The sequence below is a fragment of the Hetaerina americana genome, unplaced genomic scaffold (genome assembly GCF_022747635.1).
Source record: "Hetaerina americana unplaced genomic scaffold, ioHetAmer1.1.p SCAF_12, whole genome shotgun sequence".
NCBI lineage: Eukaryota > Metazoa > Arthropoda > Insecta > Odonata > Calopterygidae > Hetaerina > Hetaerina americana.
The window spans coordinates 33,302,720-33,318,066 of NW_027286292.1; the positions used below are offsets into that span (position 1 = coordinate 33,302,720).

The 15,347-nt window shown below is 38.0% G+C and overlaps 1 protein-coding gene across 1 annotated transcript in view; it reads left to right on the forward strand.

Annotated features, from left to right (window-relative positions):
- Positions 1-15,347, forward strand: part of LOC139685907 (histamine H1 receptor-like) — a 372,789-nt gene that overhangs the window by 245,285 nt on the left and 112,157 nt on the right. The gene's annotated exons all lie outside the window — the stretch shown is intronic.

Sequence of the window (15,347 nt, forward strand, 5' to 3'; positions counted from 1 at the left end):
TTTACTTATTTCTTTATTTGTTTTTGTGTTAACACACACAAACAGACAGCTGTAGTTTCTTCGGAAACGTCCTGGGACACCATAAGCGGCGCAGGAAAAGGAACTTCCCGCCCTGCTGATTAAATTTCTCCCGCCGTTGGGATTAGTTGTGCTCTACCCGCACCTATGGAACCGACCTTTGGTTCGACAACTTTGAATTTTGGTGAACATATAGCTGATACTCATAACTCTACTTCATGATGATAATTAATTTTTCAGTCAATAACAGAATTCGCTCATTCTCGGCATCAAATTGTACAGCAGATTGGGAGACTTTAAACTAGCCATAAAAAGGTTCGTTGCTCACGAACGATTTTAGGTATGTACTGCATATCTGTATATCAATATTTTTCCACTAATTAAAAATATCATAGGGAAAATAAGTAAGCTTTTGTTCAAAAGTTTAAAAAAATAATCATGTAATAAATCTTTGCTTGAGATCGGGTTTTTGAATATCATATTGCCTAAAATAATAATAGCATTGCGTTGGGGGAAAGAAGAGTTGGTCTCTAATTACTCTAATAAGAATTTAATGAAGGAACTAATAAGGAAGGAAAGAACACCATTTAAAATGTGGAGTAGAGCATTGCTGCAGTATGAGTCTTTTCAAGAGGTGAAAGGTAATATTAAATATTTTGTCGAAAGCTCCATGTATGACCCCTCTATGTTGATTGACCACAATGGAAGGAGCAGAAAAAGTTTTGGCAAGGTTTATAACGGATATTTATTCATAGATATTTGTCGGCATACTTGGAAAATACGAACTACAGAGAAAGAAACACTTCGGTATTTTGCAACTTCTAAGACAAGAAATACGAATCCACGAATAACCAATTTCCAAATTATTTAAGAGGAAAGCCAAAGATGTATGGAAACGCTAATCGGAGCTTCTCTGGGTTATTAGGCGAGGACATCGGACCCTCACCACCGACGTCCATAATTTAGGTGTTTATTGGCCGTATTTGACCTTATCAGGAGTTCAACGATATCTCGTTGCCCTGGCCTCAAATTCAGGAAAAATCAAATCACTTTTAGCTACTGATATTTGTCCATATATATTAAGGTAATATTAATATAATCCCATTTAATTTAATAAATGCCACGGGGGATTATTCTAATCTGATATGATCACAGAAAGTTTAAGTAGGAAATGAAACAAGACGCCAAAGCTAAGATCCCGTTTGCCTAGTCTCAGTAAAAGAGGCGGAGAGATTAAAAAATCTTTAATTACCTGTGGATGACGGTCTGCATTTGAGGGATTTACCACCATCACTTTGTATTAGCCAAAAGACCGTAAGAAGAGTGCACCTATGTGTCTCCACAAAGTGATCGAATGTTAACTCAAGCTTATAGATTTGGCAAATTCTAATATTTTTCTAATCATACACGTTTTTTGCATTGTCTATGCTTTAAAATTACGTGTATATTAAATTTGCGCTGGTATCGGCTCAGAGGGCAGAATGGATACACCGGGGAAAAAATTATGTCTGAATGTGCTCCACGGCCTTTCCTCCACTAAGGTATTCGGCGCTCCGAGCGATCTCAAAATTATAGGGTGACCAATTGAGGGCCGTCACCGTGCTGTACTCAAGGACTCCACAGCTGAGTTACGTAACGCACAAGATTCCGCCATCCGATAGAATGTCGCCGTGCTCCAAACGGATTACTCTAAGCCGGAATTCTTTGTTCACTCTCCCCCTAAACCTTTCCCAGATTCCCGTGGCCCCCCTACCTCCCTCGTATGGCCCAGACTTCGCTGAGGGCGCATTCGCCCGCGCCGCCTAAACCCGGATATTACGCCTTCACTCAGCTAGGTGGAATCTTTCATCTCGTCCGGTCCGGCAGCAAAGTGGGTCACCACCCTCTTTTCTCTCAGCTCCCCTCGGCTAAAATGCCCGCTTGGCCGATCCGCTATTTCCTACTCACCACCATTAATATCGGATGGAAGGAATAATAGGGATTAATAGTATCGATGAATGCTTTCACTCGAGTTTCGGGTGAACCCTTGTTTCTGGTGCCCGGGATGGTCGTAAGGTTTTTGGCTCCTTTGTTGAAACTCCATTCTCCGGTCTCTTAAATAGTATTTTATGACAGTCTACATGTTTTAACGAGTTAAAATGCTCCCGGGGATAGTTTTTGTTGGTCAGGTTAGTAGGTATAGTTTTTGATAGTCATATAAATCCTGTGTCGGAAATTTTTATCCACACAGAAGTCCAAATTAAGCAAAGAAAGCAAACGAAACTTTTGACATCGTAGCCCTTTCAAAAGTAGTCTTTAATATACAATGGTGTTTTGTATTTATATTATCCGTGGTAAAATGTGTTTTTATTTCAGTTATATATTTAAAATAAATGTTTTTAGTATATTTAATGGCTAAAATAAAAGTGTTAAGGAAATTTAAAAAAATCCAACGCTCAACTTCCTCCTCAACAGATTTTATGTATGGCTAATGTTGGGAACTAGCCTTGCTTTTTTATTCCTCCATAAAATTATCTGGTTAGACTATATATCTTCGTTAATTTGCACAGTCGATGAGCTGACACTTGGATCCTTATCTAGGTCTTTGGAAACCAGGAGAAAACTATTCATATCTTAATCATACGATATATGAGTATACAAAATTTTCTTTGATAAAAACTATCAAATTGTAATGGGTGCAGAGTCCTTCTTACAACGTCTTCTGTGTTCTTGTACAATTGGAGAGTCCTGAGTAAATTTTCTAGACGCCATTGAACCATATATCCAGATAATCTGAGAGTACTTTTAATATTTCTGTCTGAAGTTCAGAGTATGGCGTTAAGCGAGGAATCATTGGCTTGACAAATTATACCCGCTGTTGTCGGTGAAAAATCTTCCGAAATTAGTCCTGCATGAATTTCTTGTCTTTAACTAGTTCCATGTGTCAACGAATCGAGGACCAGGAAAAAATCAGCTGTCTTTGAAAATGCACCTAACTTTTTGGTAATACCAAATGACAGATTTATGAGATGGTAATTTTAAGGTCAGAAATGGAACGGAACGGAACGGATTTATGAATTTTAAGGGGTACGATTCAAATTTATTTTAGCCGAAAAGTGTACCTTGAATTCAAACGAGAAATATCCATACGAGAGTTGATGCCTATGAATGACGGTAGTGGCCAACTGTGATGGAAATACTTATTGGTGGACTGTTTCTCCACCCTATTTGTGGTGAGCAACATTAGTAAAATTCCAGTGCTCGAATTCCTCTTGTGGGGTTCGTTGGTGTTTGGGTCGATTCGTGGATGGGACCCAGAGAACGGGAGTTAGTTGAGACAACTACGAGATCCGCCGTAGCCGCATTAAGATCCGCAGTGTCCGCAGCATTAATGTGTTCGCGGGACATTGACACCCAACACATGCTTCAGGAAAGAAGCAGATCGAGTAGATGCAATTTAGTCATGATATTTTTTTCACTGTTTTTGTTAATCTAATTACAATTACCTTTCCTATCTACCACCTTCGGGCAGTACATAGTAATGCAATATATTATTAACAAATATATGTAACATAAATATCGGTTATATACCGATTAAAATAGGTTTTGGGTGGGGAAAAGCAACCAAACGGTTCAACCGTAACTTCCTTCGCTCGACTAACAAAACCTTACCAAGCATCCTATCCTGATAAAAATTCTCTTCATTCTGGTAGACTTCCTTTCGCTTCATCTCGTCAAATATTTCTGCTCTATCCCTGCTTTTTTGTCGTTTGTCTAACATTCTCGCCTCTGTCAGAGTCTTCAACATCCCATAGCACATCAAAATACTCTTTATTTGTTTGTTTGTTTTCTTTCCAATTCTCCCTTCCCATCCTTCTCCACACACACATTTCAATAGCCTCCAATCCAAGCCTATCATCCTGCTTCAATTAACATATTTTCACAGCACAAATAACCACACTTTATACAAAAGCTTAGTTGTCCATCCTCTCCATCCATTAGTAGATTAACCTCAGAATCACCTTATCCTCACGGAAAGTCAAATTTATTGTTCTGTAGTCCTCACACTGGCAACATTTCCATTTTATGGAACAGAAACCAACACTGACAAAGTCCTCCCGTCAGTTTCTTCTATCATAAATGCTGCTAATTAGTCCATAGAAACTCTTCCTCACACATTTTCGTAAACCTAAATGTATTTCCTTGGGAATGCTGTATATCTCCTATTGCCTTATAAAATGATTTCCAGGACTCCCTTAATGCCTTTTCCATCTCACTAATATATAAGCCAAGACCTAGGCTCTTCTCATCACAGTCATAATGTCTTTCTCCCAAATGAACAAGTACGAAATGTGGCTTTAAAAACAATGAAAATACGGATGAATAATAGAAAGAGCTTTATTAAAAAAATGTTCCTTTGCTAGTTACTCATTTTTCCCATCCTTCGGGGAATTTCTTGATACCACGCCAGTGAATATCTTTACCTTATGCCGCGAACCATTCTTCGAGTCATTTTTTCACATCTTTTTGGCGATTTACCGTATTCCTTGCCCTCAGTGTTGTCATCGAAGACACCACCTTTGAAACGCAAAAAAACCATCGTTCACTCGCATCATGCGGTGAAGCATATTCACAATAATCATCGGTGTTTCAATCCTAAGATTGGTTTAGTGCAGCCCTCCATTCTTCCCTTTTGCTGTTAAATCCCTCACCTTTCAATAGGTTCCCTGTTTTGCGTCATTCTGTATTTGCCCTATGTACTTGTTTCTTGGCCTTCCTCGCAGTATCTTTCCTTCTTCTAACTAATCCATTGTGCCTCAAGGTATGTCCAATCCATCTATTTCTTCTTTGTCGTAGAGCTCGCCATATGGTCCTTTCCTCTTCTGTTCTACTTCTCTGTTCCTCTCTTCGACTGTCCATTTAATCTTCAGTATTCTCCTCCAGCACCATGTTTCAAATGCTTCTATTCTTCGTTGGTCCACTTTTCCAATATTCCAAATTTCCGATCCACTGAGTGCCGTGCTCCACAGGAAAGTTTTGACGAAATACTTCTTTGTTTGCAATATCATGTTCTTTGGACATAGTAGTTTTCTCTTCTCAATGACCACCTTCTTTGCTAGGGCTATTCTTCACTTGATGCCGGTCGAGCTTCTTCCATCCGAAGTTATACTGCTGCCCAAGGAGATGAAGGATTCCACTTGATCTAGTTTCACTCCTCGAGTTGTGATATCTGCATTCAGCTTTTTTGCTCAACAAAGGATTTTCATTTTCTTCTTGTTGATGCCCATATTATATTCCCCTAGTACATGTACCTGGTCAATATTATTCAACTTTGCTTGCAGATCCTCTCGTGTCTCTGCTACTACTGCGATGTTGTCTGCGAACCGCAGCAAGTTAATTTCTTCGCCATTCACGTTGGCTTCTTTGATGACCAATTCTTGTGCTTCCTTTATTGCCTCTTCTAGATATACGTGTGTATAATAGTAATGGCGATAGGCTGCATCCTTGTCGAACTCTTTTGTTTATTTTGGCTTCTACTTTCCTTCCGTTTTTCATTTTCATGGTTGTTACCTGAATCTTGTAGAGGTGATGGATTATTCTTCTGTTGTTGAAGTCCATTCCAAGGGCTTCTATCACCTTAAACATTTTGTTCCATTCGATATTTTCGAAGGCCTTCTCCAAGTCCACGAATGCCACATAAAATGGCTTGTTTACATGGATCAATTTTTCGTACTCTCAGTACGAGACTTCCCCTTCCCCTGTATCCCCAGGACCCTCAAGCTGAGTGTTGCCTCTCTTGCTCCTCGGTTATGCCTGAATTCGAATTGGTTTTCCGAGAGGCTTTCTGCTACCTTTCCTTCTATTCGTCGGCTGATTATCCGAGTAGGTATTTTCGATGCGTGAGAAGTCAGGCTCAATGTTCTGCATTCTTTACATTTATCTGTTCTAGGTTTCTTCAGTATTGCAAGCAGCACACTCTTCTCGAAGTCCTCAGGTTGTCCTGTCGTAGATATCTTTCATTATTTCAAACAGGGTATCCTTGTCATTGGACCCGAATGCTTTGTTAATTACTCCGTTCATTTTATCTACTCCTGGTGCCTTGTTGTTCTTCAGGTCTTTCACGGCTCGGTCGATTTCACTTCTCAGTATCTCCCGGCCCCGTTCGTCTTCTTCTAGCACGCTTTATTCTTTAAGTAAGTCACCTTCAAGTGGTTCGGGCCTTGGATAGAAATCTTCAATGTGTTACTCCATATCTTTCCAATGTCTTCATCATCTGTCAGTAACTTTCCATTAGCATCTCGGGAGGTGTAGGGTTTTGTTTTTCTCACTCCGAATTGTGTCTTCACCAGTTTGTTAGCAGTTTCACTGTTTCCCTTCCTTATGTTGCCATTAATTCCCTCGCAGCAGCTTTCTATCCACTCATTCCTTGGCCTTCTTTCACTCTCGTATGACTTGGTTTCGCAACTTCCGGTAAAGGGATTTCTCAGTTTCATTTCTTGGATTCTTGTATTTTCTTCTGTCCTCTACGAGGTTTCCTATTTGAGCTGTTATCCATGGCCGTTTGATTGGCGCTGTCTGACTCACGAGTGGTTCATCTGCTACTTTGGTTATGATATTCTTCATTTCCTTCCATCGTTATTCTATGCTATTCGCTTTAATTCCATGTAACGTGCAAGTTAGAATTTGAAAAGTAGGAAGACGAATATCGACTATCCCATGGAAATGCAACAAAGAGCGGACTCCTCCCCAAGGACACAGGTAAGGAATATGAACCAAAGATGCAGGTAGCGGGAGGGTCCCCCCACAGAGAGAGACGAGGGATGGAAGAAGAAACTTAAGAAAAGAAAACGCAGAGCAAACAATGCTGAAAAGAACACCACATTATTTAAAGGCATTACAATGAGTTCATGAGGAAGGGAAGGGTTTTGACAACAAAACACCCAAGGTTAGTGTAAGTGCATACAGTTGAGTAGAACTAATAGACGCTTTTCTAGACGTCGAGGGTAGTGAGTGGAATTTTCGCTAACTATAACCCTGCAGTTGCTATGCCGTGTTGTTCGTGGGAAGATGGAATCCTTGGGTCTGCTAGTTCTCGCATCTATTCCCCGAATTTCACATACATGATTTAAGCGACCAATTTATGTTGGAGTGCGAATAATTTGCAATATCTCGGTGCTGAAACATGCGGATCAGAATTTATTTAGTAAGTTCAACCTAGCATTAAATCGTCTTTCTTTTAATGATTCCCCTCCAATTCCATAAGCATTTCACTGACGCTTTTCGTTGTATCAAAACAGTTTTAAACGAAACCCGTCGTTGAACCTTCTCAATATCGTGAATGAGGCCTTTTTCACTCGAATCTCATTCGCTACATGCATAATCTAAATGAGGCCTTACAGGAGCGTGGTAACAGCGTTCCTTAACCTTGGAGTCACTTCTGCCGACAATGTATCTAATAAATCCCAATTTATTATATGGTTGCCCGAAGAATTTACGTATGTGGGTCCCCGAAGTTAAATCTTAAGTGAATGTAACACCAAATCCAGTTGATTTGTAAAGAAATATACTATCGAGTATTTGTTATGATTTAATGACAATCCTCATTTTGAACATCATTAAGTAATGCAATCTAGAGCTTGTCCTAGAATTAAACGAACGTCATCCCAAGATAACTCCCGTTAAATCACCGTGTCATCCGCAAACATCCTATCTTACTTACTATTGCGCGGTTCAAATCGTTAACGAAATTCAAGAAAACAACGGCCCGATACCACTTCGCTGAGGTATCACCGTGTTCACTCGTACGCTGTCGGACCTAGTGCTGTCAATTTATGAATAAGTTTACCCTGGGGAACCTTATAAAATGCCTTTGGAATATCTAAAAAGATCGCATCCACTTGCCTACCACTTTCACCACTCTTGGATGAAACCATCCCTACGTCATTCATCTTAGGAGTCGTGAGTAGAAATATTGCCAGCAGTTTTTCATAGATGATTTTATTTCATTGAATCCCGATTCGGGGCCGGAATTATTACTATTCTGGAAGTCTTGTTTTGTGGAGTTACATTCTAATAATTGTTGGGGAAGCCACGTTTGAATTTTCTATATTATATTACATTTTGTCTGCCAAAGCGTGACTCGGTTTTATACAATCCTCTCGTTACATTTCAAAATCTAATATAATTTATGATACCAATATTATCAATGTTATATCAGTTATAATCATCATTTTTTTAAATTGTTGTTTGTGGTCTGATCAAATGCATTGAATTATTGGGTAATATCTGACATATTTTCCATCTCATCCCTTTTCCCATCATTATGTTGTAAAATATATTCTGAAATACTTGAACATAAGTCCACATACACACAGTATTTACAATAGAAAGTTTAAGTACCAAATAAGAGCAACATAATTTTTTTACAAAATCTTTATCATAACGTGTTTAAAATAATATTTCATAGATTTAAAAATAAATTTGAATTATTATTTTCTTCTTAGTTTCCATTTCCAAGGCATAATCCGAAGGCCGCATTGGCCAAAATGTTTCGCCTAAACAGGAATTTAAGCTTGAAAATCAATGTCAGTAATTTTAGAAAAATCGTACCGCTGAAATGATCTTTGCACGGCCTATGCTTAGGGCAGTACTCAACGCTTATATAGGTATTTTTGAGCCGTAGGGCATAGTAAATTATTTTCGCCAAAATTTCTCCAGCGCCAGCCACTATTTGCTTAGCGATTAGGTTGGAAGGAAATATTGACGCTGAAATCCCAAACAAATAGTAGGAAGAGTCATAAGCTTGCCTCATCCCCAGTCAGATGATTTTTTTCGACGTGAGGGTTTAACTCCTGTGATGCTTCACTCAAACTGTGGGGAGAAATTGATTTCTTTCTGAATTTCACCGTTAAAGCGGCTTATTGTCTCGAAAGAGACTCAAACCATTCTCAAAATATTTCACCAAATAAAAAATAAGAACTCACATTTTAAATTAAATTCATTTTTAAGTTGAATAAATATATAAATTTACTAAATATAAACTTAAATCTTAAACCTGACAAAAGTTTTAGGTAATCCTCTGATTATAAATTCTTTCGGAAGAATAATCGTGGCAAGGTATTCCAAAAGTTATCAGTTCGCAAGAGAGGCCTTGAATTACCATTAAAATGTGGATGTTTAAAGTAGGGGAGGGACTGCAGCTGAATAGATGTGTCAGCGTTGCGCCACTCCCAGAGGCGTTCGCCTTTTCTCGTTTCCCCTTCGCTCTATGTCGGAGCAAAAGCTAGTTATACCGTATGCTTGGTTACCGAGGGCAAATATTTTGAGCAATAATATAATCTCAGGTTCGGAGAGAGGTGTACTGAGCACTTCGGCTCGAAGCGGTGGGTTAACGACGCTAGTGAGCACATTTGAATCGGTTGAGCGACAACTTAAGTCGTACAAAGAAGCTTAGTGCGACCAAGTATTTAATTGCAGATGGTATTCAGCTTGACCTTGGCTATAAGCGGCATGTTTTCATAAACATTAACATGCAAATATGCGTCATGTGTTTGCGCATATTCCAGTACTGGCTTTACTGTACCTCCTTCAAATAGTCATCACCTCAACGTAATGCTCGCAGTATGAATCTACTGCCAAATTACCACCAGCCTCAGAGAAAAATGTTAAGAGCAGGAATATGAAAAAATCTAGTGTAACAGCAGTTGCAGTGCAACCTACGAGGAAGAGAATACAATTAAATGTGTTCAATTTACCGAGTTAATTATTTCGTTTTTAACAACATTTAATCATTCTAGTCATTTTTAAAACCTATTATCTTATTATTAATCCATTATATTCTTAATGAATTTCACATTTCGGTAATGGGAATATGATTTTTAGTATTGAATATGATTTCATGAATTGGAGCAAAAACAATCATTACCATTTGCTTTTGTTTGATTACCTACGCAGTTTATTCATAAAATAATAATTACTACGACTGATCCCCAACCCTCAAGCTAATTTTTCAATGGAGAATAGACAGGTAATCTTATTTTGTTTATTTTTACAATCAACCGTTTAGATATCACCAGTGTTCCAAAAGTGTTAAAGTAATTATTTGCTAAAAGAAATTATAAAACTTACATTCATGTCAAAAAATCGACACAGAGATTTAAACGGAAACAATGGTTTACTCGTTAGACAGAAGTTCCTCCTACTAAAAGAAAAGTGGTAAATACCGGAGTCATTGGCGGTTTCGACAATATTACAGTGTTCGAAGGATACTGGAGGAGAAATAAATGTTCTTGGAAATAGAGGCATATAGATGGAATAGGGAAGGAAGAGGAGAGAGTGATACACTGAGATTATTCAGGCATTGGGAGGAGAGTCCGGGGTGATCGAGTGCTCAGGTGAGGAATGATTGAATTTCAAGCTGGCAACAGTTAAGAATCAGTTATTACAAGAGCGCAGGCGTGTATTGAACGGCGTTAAAGGACTCTGGGGTGAAAATCAGGAGAAGGAGAAGAGTGATACAGAGAGGTCACGATTTTTCTGACATATTATTGGGATACATCCTAATTTATCCTTAAATAAGAAGATTGTGCTGTATCCATCTTAATTTTTGCTACGTAAATTTCGGATCTTATTTTTTACTATTGTGGCAATAATTTTAAATGCAAAATAACAATATAGTAATGCAATTGTTTAGTTAGATTAAAAAAAACGTCATCGCATCTTTTGCATGAGGTTGGTAATGACTCTACCGGCTTCAACCACAATCGTTTCAACTTGAACGTATATTTATCTAATTATACAACGTCATGGGAAACCTTACCAAGTTTGATTAATTTAAGGTATAAATTTGTATTTTTTTGCGAAGCTTCAAATTGAACAATTTTGATTGAGTGATTGAAACAAACACACACACACATTGTCAAAATTTTGCGCGGAAAAATCGATTTTATCGTGCTCACATGTTCATTTATAAATGATTCTATTACGTAGGTATTGTAGGAAAGGGTTTCATGTTCATTTTGAGCCCCAAAATGTTATAAAGAGTGAATATATCGTTGATAAAAGGCCCATGGGCGCGCAACATTGCCTGAATTGAAATTAAAGTGAATTGTTACGCCTAAGCCTCGTGTTTCGCCATAATTCTAGACTTGCAGCAAAATTTCATGTCCTCCATAACTTCGTCTGGTGAACATAATTGTTGACAATGCCCTCTACGTGATCTATTGCCTCCCCCTTACCCACCACTCCAATCTCCCACGTCCGCGAGACTAAATCACACCCTCTCCTTTCAAGGGTACCGGGGAAAAGCTGCCCTCCGACACTCCAAAGACTTCGGACCAAATCAGCTTACTGCTCCTGCGCCGTACCCTACATTGAGAGAAGAAATCTCACTTTTGGAAAACACAAATGACTAGAAATATAGGCTCCCTTCTCACACATACAACTGAAGTGACTTTACCATTCGGAACAGTTGAATCCACCCCTTCACGCTAACGGTTTTACTTGCAATTCACCAAATGCATGGAGATTTTGTTTCCAATACGGAGCCCAGGCATTCATATGGGATGGACTAATAGTATGTTTAAATCCTTACTATCAGTCGGAAGTGGCTCACTAGCGAATGTGCAGGTATGGAGGAGGGAATGTATAAATCAGGCGATTAATCGTTAATTGAATTAAGTGAATTAGTACCAAATATTCTTCACAATGTATTAATAATTTTTTAGTGTCCCTCCAGAGAGTAAGTACTTCATTGAAAACACAGTTTTCGGGGAGTATTCAGCAGGAGGGCAAAACAATTGCTTGAATAAAATTTCCAATCGTGCATTTTGATGCATATATAGAAACTTGTTTAATGAAGGAGCTTTCAAAATAATTCAGCATGAAGAAAACCAGACTCTTGACAATTCCATGAGCTCTAAAAAAGTGAAAGTAAAGAAAAATATCGTTCCCAACCGACCATTTCGTGTTTCACCGCATTCTTTTAGAAATAAACTAAAAAAAACTCGAATAGTGGCTCCTATTTCAGAGTCCTGCAAAACAGAGTATAAAGGTCCTCGCAGGAGAATTTGACCATTAATTAATTGTGACGTATATGTTATCTATAGGTATCCTCGGAAATGGATTTTTTTGCAGTCGGTTATTAAATCAATTTACTGAATCACTCCTGACATTTCTTAAAAAATTAGGATTAGCAGCAGTAACATGAAAGCTTACAAATGTAGCAATAAGGTTATATCTCAGTTAGCAATCAGTTAGCAGTTAGCGATTTTCTAAAATCACCACAAACTTTTTAAGGCGCAATGGAAAAAAGAAATTAAATTACAAAAAATACTTTTACTAGGAAATGCGTAAAAAATTCAGAGTACATTAAGATTATATTGATAGTTCTCTACTTCAATTCTTTCGGAAAAAGCCAGCGGGTTCTGTACAGAAATTCTAACCAGGACTTCTCTATATCACGCTAAAGGCTTTCCATGTTAAAGGTTATTTTTTAATTTAAATTTTAAAAGCCGAAAAGGACATAGAAATCTGTTAGGAATATTGGAGGCAAAAAAGGTAATGCTACTCCAATAATTTAGTCAAATTTAGTGATTCATATGTGTTGTATTTGCCTCAGCCAAGAGAGGGAAAAACCATAAGCCTATAGGTTACATCTGTTTTAACCAGGGATGTGGTGAATACTACGAATAGTATCATCTTACATTATTTTTCAACCAATAATTTCAACAAAAATGAATTAATATGAAATTACAAAGGCGCTAAAGAATTAAGTATAAGTCAATAAATTGAACATTGAAGGAATGTTAAAAATGCTTAGCATTTCTTTCTATTCCCTAGAGTTTGAATCATCCAAATATTAATCAACATATCAGTATAATTTTTCCTTCCCATGATATAATGTAATTACAATTCCCATATTTTACATATTTTCCGTATGATAATACTCATGACCAACTTATTTGGTTCCTTAAGACACTTTTCAAGTAATAAACAGAAATAACCGTTTCATCATTAAAAATCACATGTACATCAGAAAAAACTTGTCTTGAACTAAGTTACAATAAGTTTGTGATGACCAGCAAACTTCTCTCAAGATGCCATTAATTCCATTTTAATCAGCAGCTGCATTAGAATCGGTTTTATATTATTGCTTTTTTGACATCCTTATAACTGGACCTTCATCCATTATGGCCACAGCACTTGGAATTTCTTGTACTTTCTGTCTTTTGCTGGAGATAAAATAGATAAAGTTTAAGAAAAGGATGCCTTTTTTTCCAACCAATCCTGAACAGTGGAATTCTTATATTTCTGACTAACCTTACAAACTGAAAACTATTATTTGGCCTGGTTCGTTGGGACAGAAAAAATGGTGTACATACTTTTTTACGATAAACGTACCTTTGGAAGTTCGTATTTTTATATCTGTTCTACATTCCCTATTCACTTTCTAATGAGATGATTTTTTTATTTTCCGGCATCTAAAAAGTGCAAAAGATATGAGCTACATAGCGTGTTTGATCTAGCAATATAAAGCCAGTAACCAAATTCATATTTGTAGAAAAGAAAAATCTAATAATCCTTTTGATCTTCCTTGGATAATAATGGACAATGTAACACAATCAACCCTTTCTTGAATTCCAAAAATGCTCAAATGCTATTCTTCTTTCTCTAAACTATCCAAACCTAGGGGTTTTGGTACGAGGATGGTCCAGAAAGTAACTTATTCACATATAGCGAGCGAATTAGTGGGAGGAGCCGAATGTTTGCTGTGTTGACACAAATACTAGAGTAGAAAATCTCGAGCTGCGGTGCTTTATAAAGCCTCGCCGCATGTTCTTTAGACTCGTAACGAGTCAAAATGAACAATATAATTGGATTAATTAAAAAGAGCAATTTTCACAAAAATAAAATTTAATGCGACCGGTTTCAATGTTACTACATCATCATCAGGTGATAGTTAAACCTCAGAGTCCAGTATATATATGATTAAAGGCAAGTAAGGGGAGGGTGGAGTCAAAAATGTCAAAAATGTAGACATTCATCGCGTAATTTGTGCTATGCACCGACCAAGTAATAAGTAACTGCGTTCTACGTCAGTGGTGTTTTTAGTTTAAGAATGAACGGTCAAATATATACGGGTAAGCCTATGGGTAAACCCATAGGCAACTTTGTGAAGTGCAAGAAGATGGATTGGATTGAAGTTTTTTGCCAGTAAAAACGCAATCACAGAACGCACTACATTACTCGCGGGAGTTTCTATTGCAGCGCACATTTTTACAGTTCGCAGTCAGCGAAGTATATAAACCACGGTGGGAACACTGCCTCAGCAGGTACGTCAGATACTCTCTTGATAGCCCTTGTATGTTACGAAGTGTGTAATGCCACTATTTTACACTCTGATTTATTTAAGTAATGCTTTTTAAAAGTTTACGCAGGTTATTTTTTGTATTTGTGTTTGCTCCATATAAATATCCTCGGATGGAAACCATTCAAATGTGCGGCTAACATATAGTATGCCATAACCCATCCCTCTATTGCTTCCAGTGGGTGAAAAAGCAAGGTGTTAATAGTATAGACAGGTGTAGTCACGAGTATGCATGAGCAAAATGACCATTTATTAGTTAATATAATAGTTAATAAAATAATTAGATACATGGTTTCGACTTAATATCGACTTGACTCGACTAGTTATTAATTCTTCGCTCACCCTGCTGTCGTTGATACGTTTTTTTTTCCATTTCCTATACCCTATAATTTCAGTTTTATCATCCTTTGAAAATCTGCAATAAAGTCTTTCGGCAATTTATATATAGATTCTTTATATTGATCTTATTCGTTACCAATTTGCTTTGAATTCGCCGTGTGCTTTGAGATCAATATTCAAGGTCAAATTCCAAGTTTGGTAAAGTCTAGTGCCATAAGAGGTGCAGCCATTTGGGGTATTTACTCGCATGCCTCCTCTCCGGGCATAAAGACTAATACGCTGATATTACGCCCTACCCATACGAATTCCATTTCACGCCTGAGCAGTCGCTAATCCCCTTTCTACGCCCTTCCCAGCTTGCCCCTCACGCCTCTCATCACCTCTCACTCATATCATCCCCGTCCCTACTTTCCCATCCCCTCATCCCTTTCCCTACCGACTCCTTCCCACAGCCTCAATCCTCCAAATGCGCTTCCTCCACTCCAGCGAGACCCAGAAGGGAAAAAGTGGCGAGGAGCTTTCGCCACAGTGGCCATATAACCCCTCCTCATTGCCCTTCCTCGAATCTTCCGGAATCGAAACCATCAACGTCAGATTCTCCGAATATTCGGGGAGGGAGTTATGCAGCATCCGTTCTGGCGGA